Genomic DNA, 14,726 nt, shown 5'->3' on the forward strand with positions numbered 1-14,726 from the left:
TGTATTTCGGCTGCAAAATTGGTGATCAAGACAAGGAATGGGCGCCTCACATTTGCTGTGCGACATGTGCTGTCAGTCTGAGAGCCTGGCTCAGAGGCACTCGAAAGACGATGCCGTTTGCTGTTCCGATGATATGGCGAGAACAGAAAGACCATGTAATGGACTGTTACTTCTTTTTGACTAATGTGTTTGGTTTCTCTGCCAAAAACAAGAAGTCAATTGAATATCCTAATCTGCCTTCAGCAATGAGACCTGTGCCACATGGCAACAGTCTTCCAATTCTGAAACCACCAGAGGATTGGACCTTAGACGAACCAGATGAAGAAACTGCAATGCAGGGTACTGACAGTGACATTGACCTGCGTTTTGAACTGTGCTCATCAGGTGATCCACATCTGATAACACAGTCCAAATTGAACGATTTGGTCAGAGATTTGGGTCTGTCAAAAGGAAAAGCCAAGCTGCTGGGTTCGAGACTGCAGGAATGGTGTTTGCTGTCACCAGGTACGAAAATTTCTGTGTTTCGAGCCCGACATCATGATATAACCAAATTTTTTGCACAAGTCGACAGTCTCTGTTTCTGTTGTGACATTGAAGGATTGTTCTCGGCCTTGGGTTGTGATCACAACCTGGAAGAGTGACGTCTCTTCATTGAATCGTCAATGTTAAGCCTGTAAGCTGTTCTGCTACACAATGGCAACATTTATCCCTCAGTACCTGTTGGCTATGCAGCACACATGAAAGAAACATATGAGAATATGGAACTGTTGCTGAAGCACGTCCAGTATAGCAGGTACAACTGGAATATCTGTGGAGATCTTAAAGTCGTTGCTCAGTTACTAGGACTGCAGCTCGGTTATACAAAGTACTTTTGTTTCATCTGTGAATAGGACAGCCGTGCCAAAGAGTCACACTATTCTTGACAGAACTGGCCACTCCGTAAAAAGTTAGTTACAGGACAGAGAAATGTGGCATATGAATCGCTTGTCGACCTGGCAAAGATATTTTTGCCTCCTCTTCACTTAAAACTGGGACTCATGAAGAATTTTGTGAAAGCACTGAACATCCATCCATCCATTTTCCAACCCGCTGAATCCAAACACAGGGTCATGGGGGTCTGCTGGAGCCAATCCCAGCCAACACAGGGCAGGAACCAATCCTGGGCAGGGTGCCAACCCACCGCAGGACACACACAAACCAAGGCCAATTTAGAATCGCCAATCCACCTAACCTGCATGTCTTTGGATGGAAACCAGAGCGCCCGGAGGAAACCCACGCAGACACGGGGAGAACATTGTGAATTTCCCATTGGGATTAATAAAGTATCTATCTATCTATCTATCTATCTAACATGCAAACTCCATGCAGGGAGGACCCGGGAAGTGAACCCATGTCTCCTAACTGCAAGGCAGAAGCGCTACCACTGCGCCACCATGCCGCCCAAGCACTAAACAAGGAAGGCAAAAGTTTTCATTATTTAAGACAGATGTTCCCAAGAATAACTGACGCCATGATCAAAGAGGGCATTTTTGTTGGCCCCCAGATAAGACATGTTATGAGTGACAAACAGTTTGAAGATCTGTTAGTTGGGCCGGAAAAAATTGCCTGGAAAACCTTCAAAGACGTTGTTGACAATTTTCTGGGCAATTACAGTGCCCCAAACTACATTCAGCTGGTAGACAAACTTCTCAAAGCATACAAGACAATAAAGTGCAACATGTCACTCAAGATTCGTTTCCTCTATTCATGCTTGGACTTCTTCCCTGCAAATCTCGGTGCTGTCAGTGACAAACAGTTGTTCAGTTTCACCAGGACACTGCTACGATGGAGAAATGGTACCAGGGCAACTGGAATCTGTCAATGCTTGCTGACTACTGTTGGACTGTTAGCTTATGTGAAACTTAAACGTGACTAAATACATTATTGTCAGTAAACATATAAATGTCTATTTTTCAGAGTTCCTACGTGATTCAGTAAAACCAAAACTATATTTGTGCATACCCAATAGGTACCTGTCACAATCAGCAAAAACTTCAGGAAGCAAGACGTTTCAAAAAAATTGTGCAGTGTTATCTGGGAGTGAGCTACCCAGAATTGTAAGGGGAAATAATGTGATGTGTGTTTTGTGTCTGCAACAATATGTGTAAACACATTGTTAAAAAAGAAACGTTTTTCATGTTTTATTAATAAACAACAAAATGTAGACATGAACTGTTATAATGTGTGAAGGGTAATGGCCAAATATCAAATAAACACTTTTACAAAAGGAGCAAGTACAATACAATAGCTTCTGTGGTGTAGTGGCAAGATCTGCTGCTTTATAATCTGGAGGTCGTGGGTTTGAAACCGGCTCCCGGATAAATTTACTGTTTTGAGTAGTGAGCTGCTCTTATTGTTAATATTATACAACAAAAACATACATTTAATTTATGACGTTTGCACAATTCCCTGTGTCTTGGTAGGTTTTCTCTGGGTACTCCACTTTCTTCTCATATTCTGAACATGTGCATTTTGGGTATACGAGCAAGTCTACATTGACTTGAAGGAATGAATGAATGAATGAATGATGGGCATTCCTGTCTTGATCATTCTAGCTCTGTGATGCAAAACGCAGGCATGAAGAACTGATCTACATATTTGTTTTCTTAAATATGTTCATAGATTTGTGTACTTTAAGAGGTTGTCTAACTGGCAATTGCACCAGAAAATGGTCACAACACAAGAGGAAGTCCCACAGAAAGCTTACAAGAAAGAGAAAGCCACATTGGCATCAGCAGCATAGGTTCAGCATATGCCAGTGTATTAGAGTGCAGGGTCCACATGCCCCACATGGGAATTAGGTGGGGATGACACTACAGGCAAAACAGAAAAGTCCTGAACATCAGCAGGCAATGCTCCTAAAGGCCTAAAGGATGCCAGAAAGGAGGCTATCCAGCAGAGGGCAGAGAATCCTGCCCAATATGGAAACAAAGAAACCTGTTAGAATGGTAACAACATAAGGGGCACCATCTACTGGCCACTGGAGTCCATACAACCTTGGAAAGGAACATATGAGAGAGCAGCCCGATAGGTTGAGTATTTTAAGGGTAACTAAGCGGTGCAGGGAGCAGACAATGGGCTGCCTCTGAATCTAGATGTGAATCTGACCACAGATTTGAATTTAAAGACGCTATGAGGCAGAAGCTCAATGACTTTGGAATTAGGGAGACAGTTTATGGTGAAGACTCATATGGGAGGAGGAAATGAGACCTGCAGGCTGTTCAAGCCCCTCTGCGGCCCTAAGAGGTACACACATTTTGAACTCCATTCATTCTTGTTTTCTTTTCACTTTCCGAGAGGTCATTGTTAATAACAGTACACAGGCAGAGACCCAAGTTTGCCACACAGCACTCATTTATTCACGTGGGGAAGTGCTTTTTCTCAGCTCTCCACAGCACAGTACACAAAGCACCAAATGCACAGTCCAAGACAAAAGTCTTTCCGTCTTCTTTTTTCTCTGCCTCCACTCCTCTCGACTCTGGCTTCCTGAGTAGTGGTGGCTGGCTCCTTTTATAGGACACCCGGAAGGACTCCAGGTGTCTGATGAGCTTCTTCCGGCAACACTTCTAGGTGTGTCAGAAGTTCTGCTAAATAGGACTCGGGAGAGGTCCATGTGCGGTGGTGGCCACAAGCTACAGCAGGGTTGAGTTTCCATGCTCCAAACCCATGGCCTGGCTACAAGCCAGGGGGGCTACCCTCTAGTGTTGTGGGGGAGATAGTGTCCGGAATAAGCTCTCTCCCCTGGTCCTTCCATGATTGAGGCGTCCCGGCCGGGTGAGGGCCCCGGCAATCTGCCACAATATATACATATATATATATTTATAAATACACACACACGTACACAAAAACACACCCACACAATTGTAAAAAGATCGTATGCCACCAAAGACAAATACTTTTAAAATGCGTTATCTAGGTAGTGTTTATTTGTGATACTATATTATATTAGACTAAACACGAAAAAACATTGTTATAACAAAAAGTAATAAGAATGTTTTGTATTTTTAAAACATGTCAGTGTTTTGTGTGGCTTCCCTTGGAATGCAAATGAGAAGCAATTTGCTTTGCTACGCAGTTGTATATTTTTAGGAGTCAGTCCTGGGGTACATTTTTATAGGTTTCTTGCAGGATTTTCAATAAGTCTTCTGTTTTTTGTTCTTCTCCCTGTCCAAGTGATCCCACACACCTTCAGCTGGCCTGAGAGGTGGCCAGTGTTTCAGATTTCTATTCCAAGTAGGTCTTAATGGTGTTTGCGGTTGTTGTTATGCTGAAAGACGACATTTCTGCAGATATGTCATGTGCCTAGAGGTACACCGTGATTGATTAAAGTCTATTTACATTTCGCACCAGCCATCATTCCATCGATTTTTCAGATCATCTATACCATTGGTTGAACATTAGTTCAACTTCAGACGATGACAGAGCCACCATTGTGTTTCACAGAAGGCTGTAAGTTGGCATCAGTCTAATTTTGGGAAAACTCTTCTGGCGTAATACCATTTTTGTGAGCTAAATTTTCAAATTTTAACTTCTTCTTTTGTGAGACCTCCATCTTCACTTCATACATTATGGTCTTTCATGTACTGCATTCTCTTCTGCTTGATGCTTTTCTGGAAGAATGCTTCTCAGATGCAATATGCCCAACAGGACTATTTCTTTTAAGACTTGTTCACATGTACGAAACATGTACTTTGGGGTCAATTAAATCTGATACGATGCTGAGTAAGTACTTCACTTGTTTTCCTCCTCCACCTCTGAAGCACCCTTCACCAAAATCAGATGGCCATTTTATCCTCCACTGCATTGCTATCTTTGACTTGTCCAGTTTCTTCAAATTTGTTTAATGATAGCTGGAACGTTACATCTTGAAAATCTGCCTTGGTGTGATATTGCCCATTGAGCACAGCCTTCTTGATACAAAACTATGATTTTACATCTGTCAAACTGTGTTAGCGTAGCCATTTCCAAATCTGTGCTTGAAGCACCACAGTATTTATACTTACCGGTCAATCTGCCCATTTACTTTTTAAATTGTACCAGTAGCACACCTAAGTCTATGGAGGATTATTTGTGTCAAAATGAAATGCAATCCAACATGTAACTACATTGCAATGCAACACGTGGATAAGAATCTGCCTGCACTTCTCAGTAGTGAGGGGTTCATCACTTTTAATCAAATCACCAACAGCCCAAAACCTGCAGGGAACCACCACCATGCTTCATGGTTGCCTGCAGATAATTGTCAATGTACCACTCTTCAGCGGACCAACTGCCTTCTGTTTGTGCCCCACATTTTAAAATTTTAAATTTTGACTCATCAGTTCCAAGTATCTGCTGCCATTTTCCTGCAGCCCAGTCCATGTATTTTTGTGTGTAAGTGAATTGCTTAGCTTTATTTCCCCCTTGGAGGAATGGCCTTTTGGTCCCAACTCTCATGTGGAGATCACTTCAGATTAGACTTCTCTGGACTGTGGATGGGTGTACCAGGGTCCCAGTGGTTTTTGTCAGTATTGCTGGACATTTCCTTAACTGTGAAGGGAGGTAAGCTTGATGTACCTCTCAGTTGTTGCACTCAGTTACTGTGCATTTCCGGTCCTCGGTCTTAGCTGCTTGTTTGAGCTTCTGCAGAAGACTTTTGACCGCAGACTTGGCAACACTTCTACTGTTACAAAATACCTGCTTGGGAGAGACCTTGATGGCACAGGATGACCATTTGGTGTCTTGTGTCTATGCTCTGTTTTTCCATGGTGTAAGATTCACAGGTTAAACCACCACATCTACCACAACCTGATCTTGTTGCCTCTGCCCCGTTATTTTTTTCTTGATACAAAGCTGTTTCTGTTTCAGTTAATCACTTTGGTTAAACCTCCACATGATGTCACTGATCATTAGTACCTATTTCTTGTATTTTCTTAATCAAGCACTGGGCTCCATCACTAGTTTAGGTTCTTTCTTTAAGGATACTGAAATACCATAATTTTTAGTTACTGAAACTTTAGACTCCTTCAAAGTACTCACCATGTGAATGAATGCACTTGTCCCAATAATTTTCCCAGTGGTGGAAACATTTTTGGATCAACAAAATGAAACCAGGGATCTTGAAGAGACCAGACCAGCAGAAGTAGGAGAAGGTCAGCTGCAGGAAAGGCAACTACTCTGGTGCATAGCCTGGATGGGAGAAGCAAGGGAGCCACCAGCAGAAGAAGCCACCGGGTTTTGTTTTTAGAAACACTGCTTCCAACCAGTATTTTAACCTCGTTTTTAATGGAATTATTTATTGGATTTTAACCTCCACTGTTTCACCCTGGTTTTAATGGATTATGTATTTAATGACATTTTGGAGCACTGCACTTTATTTGAACACTTTGTTTTGTTTTGTTTTTTTAAATAAAAGCACCGTTTGCACTTTCCACCTTCCCATGCTTCGTTTTGGTGTCTTCATTGTCCAGTTCATCCGGTTACATTACTGACGGATTTGGGTTCAAGAGACTCCCTAAAGTGAAGTGGGAGCATGGAGCAGAACCCACATTGTCACACATGGTGAGTAATTAAGCTCGCATATTGGGATGAATGCTGCTCTTTACGTAGGATGCACAGGGATCTTTTATGACCACACAGAGTTAGGACCTTGGTTTTACATCTCATCCGAAGGATGACGCCATTTTTACAGCCCAGTGTCCCCATCACCGCAGTGGAGCATTGGGATCCACATTCAGACCACAGGGTAAGCACCCCTCCCAGCTGGCCTCACCAGCACTGCTTTTCCTAGATGGTCTCCCATCCAAGTGCTGGCCAGGCCCAAACAGACTTAGCTTCAGGTAAATGACCTGTTCTGAAGCACATGTGGTATGGCTGCCGACAACTGAAATGAGCACATGGTTTGCCTGTGCTTAAGGGGACATTTTTTTTCTTTTTGGCTAGTAGAAAAGGTTCATTTTAGGATGTTATAACCAAAGGCACCAAATGAGGAGACCAACATGGCCAATCCATGTTAAGCATTGAGTGCCCTCAGCTTGACTTTGCTGCAGTTTCCAGTGGAGAAAATATTAGTAATAGAAAGACACAACTTGAATACGAATCAGTGTGTGCGTCATTTTATAGTCTGTGTCACACTGCACATCTGTGTAGGTCACTTGCTGGGCTTTCTGTTGTTTTCGATCTGTAATTACTGTGCATGCACCTTAAGCCTTTTCAGTGATCTGCGGTTCAATCATATATTCAGTTTCCAATGTTTGTTTTCTGATCTTTTGCCAATTCCTTTCCACCTATAAGTTTTACTTTGCCCTTTTATCAGTGTATTTATGTACTAATTTATTACATGACTTCTAGTCGGAGGGGATGTCAAGCTTGATGGCTGCAGTTGCAGCTCTTGTCGCCAGAGTATGTAAAATTACACACCTAGAAATTGTTATGCAATTACGTGACAACTTTCCAGGACAGTTTTGCATTTCTAAAGTACTGCAAGCTCGCCCCTTTATCTGACACTGAATAACGTGCTGTAGTAGTAGGAGTCGTGGTAATTGTGTGGACATAGCCGGAGTCTTCTTATTCAAGTCACAGTGAAACACACCAATTGCTATTCCTGCCACTGAGCTGCTCCCCATGAAGACAGCCTTATGTCTTTGTTATAATTTGTCATGGGTATCACTCTGGGGTTTTAATTCTTGCCCAAATATTGAGATTTCAATTTTTTTAAGATATTAAGTTTCAGTTATTTTTTGCTAATCATTCTCGAAATGTTAAATCTTTTGCCTTCTTTTGTTTAATCACGTCCTCTGTGTCTTATGGTAATTATGTCAAGTGAGAGGCAGAACCTTTAAGTAGATTGTAGACCCTCGGTGCTTTAGTAGCACTCAATGACTACTCCAGGTTCATTCTGCCTCTGCAGCTTTGCGGTGGCATTTGTTTGGTTCCTTAGTATGTTCTTCTGCTGCCTTTGCTTATGTGAATTTGTTTGGGGTCTTTTGATCTTCACCTTTGGTTATTGCATGGAATCTTGACTTCATAATAATATTTTGACTTGCATCTCTACTTCTTTATTTTCTTTCTTTGCTTTTCGAAATCTTTGTTCTTGAATTTTGTATTTTCTGGTTATTTTTTTAATTTGCATTTTTTGGCTTTTGAAATTTGCTTGACTTCTTGTATCTTTTTTCTATTTCTTAACAAAAATAATAGTAATTCTTTACATTTATACTGTGCTTTTCTCTTTACTCAAAGTGCTCTCTACGCTTGTGTTTCCTTAGCTCTGTAATTAATTCATTTAATAATTAAGTATTGTTACTGTGGACAAGGTTTTTTCTTTTTAATTTCCCTCACCTTTTGTTGGTCCATTTGTTCTAATAGTCTGTGTCTGAGATATTATAAAGGAGAATTCCCAATCCTGAGGAGTGGACAAACTTTCCAGATTTTTTTTAGCTCCCAGTGTTTCTTTCTGTCCTGGACAAACACAGCCCTATCATTTTAGTGACACTAGGTACATGCTGCTCTTTCTGGTTTCATTGTACATGGGCTGTAATTTCAGATCCTGAACGGCTGCAGGTTTTCATTCCAACCACTTTCATAAGTAGCAACCAATTACCACTGATAATACCTTTGCCTTGATTTTTATTGAATTATTTTTTTTAAGATTCAGAACTCTTAGCCAGCTGACTAACACTACTGAGATGCCATGTGAGCCAACAGATGACCAGCAAACTCAGGAGTCTTAAACTCGGTTCCTGGAAGGTCACCATTTTTACTACCAACTGATTCCGTAATTAGAAGCCAACTCTCGCTTTTAATATAACAGTTTTATTCCACAGCTTGTTCATGCTCTCCTTCTGCAACATCAGACATTTACAAAATGGATAATAAAGCTCCATTTTTTTGAAAACGCCATTGTAGTGTTTTGTGGAAAACCTTACCTTTTTTGTTCTGAATATTTTACTCCGAGAAACATCAAGTTAGCTACTTGTCTGTTATCTCACATTGCATCCTACAGAATTATTGTTGGACTGCTGTTTAAGGAATAATTGAAACAACTGGATTAAAATGTAATGAATCTTAAAAAGCATGGCAAAAGAAATTTAAGCTAAAGACATGTATGTCCCATTAGAGACTGTAACTGGATACAAATTAAGAAAGTCTGGAATGAAAACCTGTGCCCACTGCATACCTTCAGGATCAAAGTTTGACACCTGATTTGATAATTCATAAGAAGAGCCAGTACTTCATCATTGGCTTCTGTTACTAATATAGGGGTACTGCATAGACATCAAGGTGTGACCCTGTTCGCCTCACTGGGCTGTAGTCATTTGAACATCCAACTTTCATACAAAAACCTCTGGAATAACAGTTGTCATGAAAAGTCAATTAAATTAAATAAAATGTGCTGGTCTGGCCTTTGTGTTGCTTTTTGAGGCCTGCTTCCCCTTTTGTGTTTCTTGGTTGCAGTAAATCACATTTCAGAATGGAATCAACTTACACATTGGAAGCTCTACTAAATGCCTTTTACTTTATGAAGGGATATATATATATATATATATCTATCACGTACTCTTTGCATTATTTGACAGTAAATTATTGCAACCATTCTATGATCTGCTTCTCACAACTGAGGGCATCGTGGCGGATGTTAGCTGACTTGCTGACCAACCACAAGCGTTACCTGGTAGGTAACCACCCATACAATCAGATTGTGATTCAGACTACGAATGCCATGAATGTAATTACCCCGATCTACATGCTGTCAAATAAACGAACCACACGCCGTGGCGCAACGTTAGTGGCTTCGCCTCTAGCGCTGACGTCCGAGGTTCGATTCCCGAGAGGGAGTGCAGTAGAGTGTGTACGCCTGATGAGCCCAGAATTAGGGTCGAATTAGGGCATCGTGGTGGATGTTAGCTGACTTGCTGACCAACCACAAGCGTTACCTGGTAGTTAACCATCCATAGAATCAGATTGTGATTCAGACTATGAATGCTGTGTGTGTGTGTGTATATATATATATATATATATATAAAATTGGGAAATCCATCCATACCCGATCAATGGTACTCCCAGCAATAAATTGGCTGATCTATTAGCTGGAATACCCATAACCCCATACCTTTATAGACATTTCAGACCTTTTAGATTACGTAGCCTTCCATCTTGAATTCAGGTTTATCCCACTTGACCCTGCCTCACTGGCTACCATTTGCAGCACAAATCATGAAGGTGGTATGACTGGTCTTATATACCGGTAAATTGCGTTCATGTCCTTGGCACTAGACTGATCATGTGATAACTACGTTGATGATGGGCTGAAAAGCTGCTACTGTAGCACCACAATAGCAGAGCAGACTGCTCTTCAAAATTCAACACCCAAGAAGTTCTCCAGCATTTTATAACAACTTGATACCAATTGTGGCCTCAGAAGCTAAATATCCTGATTCCAGGAGCATCGAGTTAGTACTGTGTTAACACTAGAATTACCAGAGCCTACGAAAAAACTCATAGATCCGGCCCACCTTAAATCGCTTCTTAAATCCGTTCACACCTCTCCACCAGCGTCTTTTGTCCTCTAAACGTGCTGATAAAGACAAGCTGCCAGCAGCCGGCTATCCCATCCCCCCACCGACTTAGAACGTGCACGAACTTTTCCCACCTAGAATGTGTAAAGCCCGAGTTCCAAAGATCAAATAAACACTTTCACAAAAGCTTCAATGATATCACAACGGTTTCCGTGGTGTAGCGCGCTAAGATTTGCCTCTTAGAACACAGCAGCTTTGCCGTGCCTTACAGACCCGAGTTTGATTCCCCACTGGGGATAAAGTGTTGCTTTTTTTTTTCTTTTTAACCTCAAACGGACATAAAATTTATAAATTGGTATGCACTGTCAGTTACTGAGATCGTTATATTTCCATGTGGGATTCTCCTTTTAAAATATTTTTTTAACAATTGAGACTGCAATTAACAAAAACAACTGTCCTTATAACTGCTATTTTTAAGATCCATAACACACAGACAGACAGAGCACTGCATAATAGAGAGACAGACAAGCAGAGATATATAAATAAACAGGGAAGGCACATGTACTGAAAGAAGAAAAAGATCAACATAAGCGTTGTTCCTGCTGCACTGAATAAGCTCACATGCTCTAACATCACCCCTCCCCCCGATCTGACTCTCTAAGTAACAGCACAAGTACAGATGCAAACCAAGTGTATGTGTGTACTGTATAATATTAACAAAAAGAGCAGTTTACTACTGAAAACGGCAAATATAGGAGTGAGTGGGGATCGAACTGGGGACTCTTCATTACACTTGGTTTGCGTCTGTACTTGCGATGTTACTGAGAGTCAGATCAGTACATTTACAGTACATGTCTCTACCTGCTCTTTCTGTCAGGCTATAACTACATGAGGCAAGTTAAACGAAGAGTACTCTCGATGGCCGCTTGAATTCCATTTACAACTTCAGAGGGTAAAGGCACTTTTCCCTTCCTTGTTTTTATTTCAGAAACTACATGCAAATGATGTCTGGAGCACTGACTTCCAATTTTCTTGAATCTGAAATTGAGACAGTTGAACGAATCACTTCCATATATGTGGAATGAAAGAAAAACTGCCAAGTAGTAGCATTGGTGAGCATAGATGATGAGGTATGACTATTAAAATCACTTTTCAGTCTAGGAATTTTGTACCTGATAAAAAGGAAAACATCATGAACTCAGTAACCAAATAGAAAAGAGTGCGTTTTAAGTAATAGTATAAGTGTAGTGTTGTCAACCAATTCCAGTAGCGAAAACCATTAATAATATCAATACTAGTCTTTAAAACAGGAGTATGGAATGTGGCAAAAATGTCTTCATTTTTGCTGGCAGGCATAATTTAAATCACTTCATTTATACATCTATAGACTGTGGCGGACAAGCTGGGACCAGCTGGGACGCACCTTGATTATATGCTCAGGGGGAGCAACCATGGACTGTGCAATACCTCCCCCGGATGCTAGATGGCCGCCCCCCGGGGTTTCCTGCAGGGCTCCACGGGAATTGGACTTGGGTGCAGCCCTGTTGGGTCCCGCAGGCGCCGCCAGGGGGTGCTGCAGCTGGAACTCCTGAGCCCTTATGGGCAGTGTTTTCACCACACCCGGAAGTGTAGCCGGAACTCGGCAATCATGTACCTGGAGCACTTCCGGGTGAACTATAAAAGGGGCCAGCAGCCACCACCCCGGGAGCCAGAGTCGGGAGTAGGAGGACAAGGTTGCCTGGGAGGAGAAGTGGAGGAAGAAGAAGAGGGTACTTTGCTGTGGTGGTGGTTTATTTGTACTTGGGACTGTGTTGTGCCTGTGGATATCACGGGGAAGATGTGCCCCACAGGTGAGGAAAATAAAAGTTTCTTGGTTTTTATTTGTGCCTCTGTGTGCATGCATGTCGGGTCAGGCACCTGTATAGCTCCTTTTGTTACAAGAATTTTTTCTTGCTTTTTCCAATGAGCTGGGGTCTTAAAGCAGCAACAAGAGAACTTCAGAAACCAGTCCTTCATTGGACACCAGACTACTACAGGGAAGACATTGTGGTATAGTAGGTCCACAGCTCATGTCAAAAGGGCCACTTTTAATATAAATAATCGCCACACTCACGGCTTAGCGAGGGGGAGTGGTGGTGTGTGGCTGAAGTGGTTCCTGGGGTGATTTGTGATGCGGGTGGTCCTTGCTTAAGTGCACAAGTGAGGAGTCGCCCGCATCCGTAATTGTTCCCGGGAGCTGTCCGATTGCCACAGGTGAACCACGTCCCCATAATATTAAATAGAAGCGTGAGGCGGCTAGGAAAGGGAAAGAAAAATCACAGAGAAAGAAACGGAGGTTGCAGAAGGAGAAAGCTGGTACAGTAGAGCGAGCAAGCGCAGAATGCAGCTGAGCAGGGAGCCTGGGTGTTTGGCTGGCACCCGAGGAGCTGTTGACTGTGGTTGCCTCCCGCTGAACATTTAGTGATGAGCGGGAGTGACTGGAAGAAGGACGGATGGCTGCGTAAGGCTGAGAAGGCAGCGGGAGTCGGGACTTGGGAAGTGGATTCCCCAGTGTGACAGCCCTGGTTGTTAGGGATCCCAAGTAGCTGTTTGGTGGAGCCTACTGGAGCCAGGGATCGGCGAGGCAAACCGACCAGCAGAAGCAGGCAGAGAAGGTCAGCTGCTGATAGGGCGACTTCTCCTGTTGCGGGGCCCAGATGGGAGAAGCAGAGGAGCCGCCAGGTAAAAGAAGCACCAGGCTTTGTGTTTTTAAAGGACTGCTTCCAGCATGGTTTTAACCTCGTTTTAAAGGATTGTTTTTTTTTTCTATTGTTTTTTTTTAACCTCCACTTCACTTGTTTTATTGGATTATTTATTTATTGAAGATTTAATGAATTAATGCACTGCACTATTTACTGTAACATTTTGTTTTTGATTCTTGTTTTGTTGTTGTTTTTAATAAAAGAACTTTGCACTTTTTTACACCATCCCCTTGCTTCACTGTTGTGCCTCACTGCCAAGCTCACTGGTAACATTACCAACGGTGATGGGTTCAAGGGCTCCCGGAAGCAAGATGGGAGCGTGAAGCAGAACCTGCATCGTCACAGACATACATTCACATACATGTAGCAATACTGGACAACCAGAATCATTTAATTTGATTTAAAGCTCATGTATTAGTATTCCCAAGGAAGATTCCAACAAAATATGTGCCGCATAGTATGTACCGTATTGCTGTTGTACTGACTGCCTCATTCTTTAAGCTGCTGGACCATGGTAATGTACAATCATTAAATCTACATTTCAGCAGTGCCTAGTTAATATTCACTGAGTTACTTAACACCAAATCACACAAATAACTTTTCTTGTTTTTTTTAACTTGCAAAACCTTTACACTATCATTTTGCATCCTTTCTACATTTCTCTTGGGACTGCTAAAATCTAACATTTTATAATTCTTGCCTGTCTCTCACTTAAATCCAATTTCAGTCTGATAACATAATAAAAGCCACATTATTACATTAAGATGGTGACCAGTTATATTCAGAATGGTGTAGATAAGCTTTACTTATTTACAGCTTTTCTGGAACGTATGAAGTGTCAAGTGTCAGGTTCTGAAGGATCCTTTCATTTCTAGGAGAAAATAGACAGTCTCATAACTGTATAGCCTGGCCAAGGAGGAGACCCAACACCTCACACCACATGCTGCATACCTCTGTAAGACTCACTTGTTTCACCCTTAAAAAATATGCTATTTATTTCTCTCTTTCCTGCTCTCTCAATCTTTTTTGTTACACCAGGAAGCCTCATGTCCTCAAATATTTCATGGTTTTTCTCTGTTATCTGCTCAGTAGAGATACATTTACCATGTGTTCCACATAAATGGAAGCACTTCTATCAGATCCTTAAATAATCTGTTCTCTTTAAGACATCCTTCTATTTTGGTTTCAAACGATTGTGGATGGACAGATCATGATCTAAATGTGTTTCATCAAATATTAGTCTTGCGCTGGATTGAAGCCAGTCCCAGAAGTATGAGGAATAATGCAGAAGCAATACTGGATGAGTGCCAGTTCACTTAAAGGCACACTTTAGCTTACACAATAACACTCATTCATATGTAGGCAAGTCAACAATCTACCTAGTTTAAAACTCACGCCTTACAAATATATCTAAACACTGCATTTTTGATGTTTATGGCATTTAGTATAATTA

Source organism: Erpetoichthys calabaricus, chromosome 5 (assembly GCF_900747795.2).
Source record: "Erpetoichthys calabaricus chromosome 5, fErpCal1.3, whole genome shotgun sequence".
Lineage (NCBI taxonomy): Eukaryota > Metazoa > Chordata > Cladistia > Polypteriformes > Polypteridae > Erpetoichthys > Erpetoichthys calabaricus.